This window comes from Protopterus annectens, chromosome 8.part0 (genome assembly GCF_019279795.1).
Source record: "Protopterus annectens isolate FY-2018-M chromosome 8.part0, PAN1.0, whole genome shotgun sequence".
Lineage (NCBI taxonomy): Eukaryota > Metazoa > Chordata > Ceratodontiformes > Protopteridae > Protopterus > Protopterus annectens.
This window is the reverse complement of record NC_056741.1, coordinates 33474646-33480542: the sequence shown is the minus strand read 5'-3', so window position 1 is coordinate 33480542 and position 5897 is coordinate 33474646.

Below are 5897 nucleotides of genomic sequence, written 5' to 3'. Positions count from 1 at the left end.
TTGTTCCTGGATGAAATACCCTTACTTATGAGGTGGGCCATGTAGAAAGCCTTCCGTACAATGGAGGTAACGTGGTGGTCAAAAGTCAGGGTACTATCAACCTGGGTGCTCAAGTCCCTCACAAATGATTTTGTGCTTAACACATTGTTATTAATGTGATAATTAGTGGGGATACCATTTACCTAAAGGGGATAATGATGCATTTCTTTGCATTCAGTTTGAAGACATGCTTCTGGCACCAGTCATTAGTTTGGAAAAGGCCCTCTTGGAGGATGTTCACCTCACTAGGGGAATTTAGGACAGTGCCCCGCTTGCAGTCAGAAATACCCTTACTTATGAGGTGGGTCATGTAGAAAGCCTTCCGTACAATGGAGGTAACGTGGTGGTCAAAAGTCAGGGTACTATCAACCTGGGTGCTCAAGTCCCTCACAAATGATTTTGTGCTTAATACATTGTTATTAATGTGATAATTAGTGGGGATACCATTTACCTAAAGGGGATAATGATGCATTTCTTTGCATTCAGTTTGAAGACATGCTTCTGGCACCAGTCATTAGTTTGGAAAAGGCCCTCTTGGAGGATGTTCACCTCACTAGGGGAATTTAGGACAGTGCCCCGCTTGCAGTCATCTGCAGACTTGGTTAGCCACAGACCACTGGTTTTGGCTTGCACCTCAGAAAAGTATGTCCCAAATAGTAGAGGCTCCAAGATCAATCATTGTGACACACTGCTTGTTACGGGTCTACTACTAGAGGTGGCTTCCCCTATTTTGACTGAGTGGGCTCTGTCAGTGAGCCAGTTAGCTACCCATCTCATAACATTTGGGTTGATGCCTAGCTGGGAGAGTTTGTCTATTATGCTCAAGTGGGGAATAGTGTCAAAGGCTTTGGCTAGGTCAAGGTAGGTGGTGTGCACCATCTTCCCCTCATCCATGGCTTTGCTAACTGCTTTGAAGAAGTCAACCAAGTTTAACAGGCATGATCTCCCTTTGACAAAACCAAACTGTGTGGGGTCAAGCTTTTGGAAGTTGCCAAAATCCTTGTTTACAAGGTCCAAGATAATGTATTCCATGACCTTGCAGATCAGGCTGATTAGGCTGATGAGCCTATAACTGCCCATGTCAGTGGACGCTTTGTGTAGAGGAAGGAAAGTGGCTGTCTTCCATATGGCTGGGACAAAGCCTATGCTCATGTAGGATACAGCCAGGAATGTTATTGGGTACTATGGAGACTGTATTTTTTGCCATTGAGACGGCATTAAAGACTTGCTCCCTGGTAATGAGGTGCTGGAGATGTCCTGGTTTACTTATGGGGGAGACAGGGAGGTGAAGTTTTCACTGATCCTGTCTACCAGCAGATTGGCTATATCTATGGCATTTGTGTATGTGGTGTTATTGACTACAAGTTCAGAGCAGTTTTTGTGTGTTACCTTTGAGATTGCAGACGTATGTGAAGAAGGCCTTGGGATTGTCCTTAGTGGACGTGGGCAATTTAGACTCAAAGTTAACCTTAGAGGATTTCACCATTGACCTTATTTGCTTGTTCAGACAAAGGAGAGATTGCTTCAAACTTGTCATCAGTTCCTTCTTGGTCCTGTGCAGCAATTTGTTTCCTTTTATTATAGAGTTTATTTATTGCTGCTCTCCACCAGACAGGTTTACTGTTCCTTGAGGAATTTGACTTGGTCCTATCAGGTATTGCTGAGTCCATACAACTATGTAGGTACTTTTATAGTTTTTTTGGTGTAGGCTTGGACATTAGTGCTAGTTCCAACTGAAGGGATAGTGGCTGTGAAGCTGTTTATACCTGCTCTGAGGAGTCTGTAGTCAGCTTCAGAAAAGTTTTTTGTTTGACCTTGACAAGGGGGAGTCAGGGGAGATGATGACTTCAAATGTGATCGCTTTATGGTCGGGTCTTACCAAGGAGGATGATACTGTAGGGGTGTTACAGTGGCTACTCATGTTGGTTAGGACCAGGTCCAGGATATTTTCACCTCTCATAGAGGTGTCATCCAACTGATCCAATGCATTGGCATTGATGAACTTAAGAAATCTCTGGGCATTCATGTTTGGGCTAGAATAGGTCTTTCCCTTTATGGTCAGGTAGTTCAAGTCACCCAGGATCAGGGTAGAGGGTTGAATCTTGATGGATTCAAGTAAGTCCAGATAGGTGGACTGGGCATCCTGAGTCATAGCTGGGGGTTTGTAGCTAGCTATGATTTGAATAGGTGTTTTGTCAACAGTTAACTGCACTTGAAGTGTCTCCTGTGTGTCATACCATTTGACCAACATGGAGGTGTGTATGTCTTTGATAAATATTGAAACTCCACCTCCTTTGGCTTTGTAGCCCTCTGTTTCGGGTCTGAAAGTATGGTAGAATGAGTAACCCGATAAGGCTGGGGTGCTCTCCACAGCTTTGAACCAGGTTTCAGTGACTGCACAAATGTTAGCATCTTCCAGGACAAGGAATGCTTGCAATGAGTGCAGTTTCATGCTAAGACCCCTAGCATTTAGCAGCATGATCTTTAAATTTCCTTTAGAAGAACTTTTCATATTGGTAATTTTGTGCTCATGACTTTGCCTAAAAATGGCACTATGGGGGAGGCAAGAGCCTTTGCCAGAAGCCTGAAGCCCAAGGGAGACAGATGAAGGCCATCTCTGGCAAAGCACCTTGGTCTGTCAGTCATGTTCTCCCAGGCTGTCCGGTACTGGATCCCCTTGGAATGACACCAGAAACTAAACCAATTGTTAAAGTCAAGCATTTTCTGTTTGTAATGAGGCATCATTCTGGGTGATGGTAGGATGCTTCTTAAGGCTAGGGACATACTTGCCTGGGACACATATTCAGCAAGCTCAATCATGTCTCTCTTCATATAGTACAGAGAGGTATGTCTCTAGTCATTCACACCAACATGTACTATGACATAGTCATAACAGTACCTGTTGTGAAGAGACTTGAGTGCCTGCATGATATGGCAGATTCTAGCACTTGACAAGCAACTTAGTGTGACTTTCTCCTTGTCTAGCCTAGTGATGGGCACATCTGTGTGTCTCACGATAGAGTCTCCTGTGACTAGTATGTTGGGTTTGTGGCTGGGCCTTAGAGGCTGTGAGACACAGACATGTGTACTATGTGTGACACTTGGTGCTGTGGGTTGTGATGTGCGTGTGTGTTTTTGCTTTGGAGGTCTCTTTTGTTTAGGTATGTTTTTGTTGAGAACCTCCACATGTGTAAGAGTGTGTTTTACAGGTGTGGGTAATGTTAGAGGTGTGGTGTTCGTAGTGTTTGTGCAGATAACCTTCTCAGTGCTAGATGTACTGGCTTGTGACTGTGAAAGCAAAGATTCTAGGGTCTTAATGTAATTGCATCTCTCACATATTGTGTTCCTAGGTGGTAGTAGTAGAGGGTTGTCCATGTACATAAGGCAGTTGCTACACTGCCTCAGGATGCCCATATCAATGAGACTAGCAGGAGAAACTATAGGAAATTGTCTGTCCATGGTTGTCTTAATCTGTGGAAGAGGGGTCAGGGATAGTCAAGTGGGTAGGGCGGCACAGTGGTGCAGCGGTTAACGTTGTCACCTCACAGCAAGAGGTTCTCTGGTTCGATTCTCGGCTGGGGTACCTTCTGTGTGGAGTTTGCATGTTCTACCTGTGTTCACGTGGGTTTCCTCTGGGTACTCTGGTTTCCTCCCACATTCCAAAGACATGCATCTGGAGCATTTCTCCCCGGGCCTCCACTGAAAACAGGCTCTGTGGAACCTAGTCGGACTTTCCCGGTCAACAAAATGTTAAATAAATAAAAAATACTATCTGAGGAGAGTACCTGCAGGTGTAAGTAGGGCTGGATAAATTCAATACAATAGCTGCAAGTGAGGGCATCACTTACACAGGAGTGCTGGTAAGGGAAAAGATCCAACTGAGATACCTCGCAAATGGTTAAAACAGCACAGTGGTGGTGCGCAATGGCCAAACAAGCACAAACCCACATTAATGTGGGGTTTAAATACCACAAAAATGAAAGTAAAATAGAAATACTGGAATTGACCTATCAACCCTTGTCCCTGAGCTCTTAGCTCAACACCCTATGCCAGACCAGTTCCAACCACTTCACTTACTCCCACTATGTACATGCAGGCCCTGGCCAACACAAGATGGCATAGCAGGAAACACAGGAATCACACAAATGGATCTGGATACAGCAAAACCTGCAACCAGACTATGCTAAAGACATTTTAACTCTGTTTAGGTTGATTTAACACAGGAGAGCAGATACACACTTAAATATAACAGTAGCAAACAAGAGCAAACTGATTTTAAACAAATTATCCAATAAAAAAGCTCAAAACTGAGCCCTGTTCCAACAATCTTCAATCAGACAAGTTCTAACTGCACACTCCTGCCACTAGGGTGCAGGGGGACCCTTTCCAAAAAAAATATGACCTTAGTTAGTGCTCAAGTTATACAAACAGAGCTAGATTCAGCAGGTCTGAATCTAGTCTATGCTACAGCAAACAAGGCACACCAATTTCAGAAAGAAACAGTTCAAATAAGTAGGAACAATAAGCCTTCGACCACCAATTCCCAGCTCAGAAGGGCAGAATCTACCCTCTCCTCCCACAAGAGTGTAGACCACAAACCTTCGTAATGTAAAATCACTGGCCTGAAGCCCAAGTGCTTAAACCAAAAGGCTTAGAATAACAGTTACAATTTAAACAGGCTACTAGCATGCAGTAATAAATGCAGCAGAATAAATACAACTGAATGTTGTGTCTTTCGGCTTTTCCAGGTTAGGGGTCACCACAGCGGAACTCCGGTCCACTAATGATTGGTAGTAGATTTTTACGTGCTGAGTTGTCAGCCCTGACACACAACCTTCAACAAAGGTACGCCCATTCACGCATGTCTGCACACAGAAGACGCTAGCTGACAATCGAATAGGACAACATCTTATTCTGAGGCGACAACACTACAGCAGCACCACGACCGCAGTTAATAAATGCAACTGAATACTTTAAGAAAAAGCAACAAAAGCAAAATAGAGTAATAATATAGGAAGAAACACAAATACATAAAAGTAGATGAATAAAGTGCATTTTTTTTTTAGGGTAAGTTGGGAGGCATGAAACAAGATAATTCAAGGTTGAGAAACTAAGGGGATGGGCCTTCCTAAATGATCTCTCCCTACTCAGTAGAATAAGCTCATGAGATGGGACTGGGAGGAGTGTCCAAAATGATATTTATAGAAGGGGTGGGCAACTCAAAAGCCACAAAATTTAAGAACACTATTAGGAATGCATGGGTGAGAGGGAAAAAATATTTAGGGATTAGCAATACTTGGAGCAATGCAGACCACACAAACACTTCCGCTAAATACAGATATTTCTAAATAAAAGAATAATGCTGTTTCTCAGCTCCCCCATTAATTAACTGATGCTATTCACAGTTTGCAAATGAATTCTTTGGTAACCTTTTTAACTGACCCTAGCCAAGAACTCTTAAAACTCCAACAGAACAGAAAACTTACAAAAATAAATGTAATACTAGAATAAGATACAAAATAGAAGTGATCAAACCTTAAATGAAGAGCTTCAAATCAAAATTAAACATAGCCAGAGATGAGTGATACTCAGAGAGAGAGAGAGAGAGAGTGATTTCTCTTAATTTTACTTAATGAATTACACATGAATTGACAATTATGTATGTTTGTTAGCCACTATCTGATATGAAATATTGTCACATACACAAATGCATGGATCTTGCTATATCCAATGGAACTAAGATGCTCTCCTCCAAAAAAAGGAAGCCAATCTGATGGTCCCCTGCCATAAACAAACTCTACAACAGAAGGAGGAAACTGATGCAGAATAAGGTGAAGTCCCAAGACTGGAAAAACTCC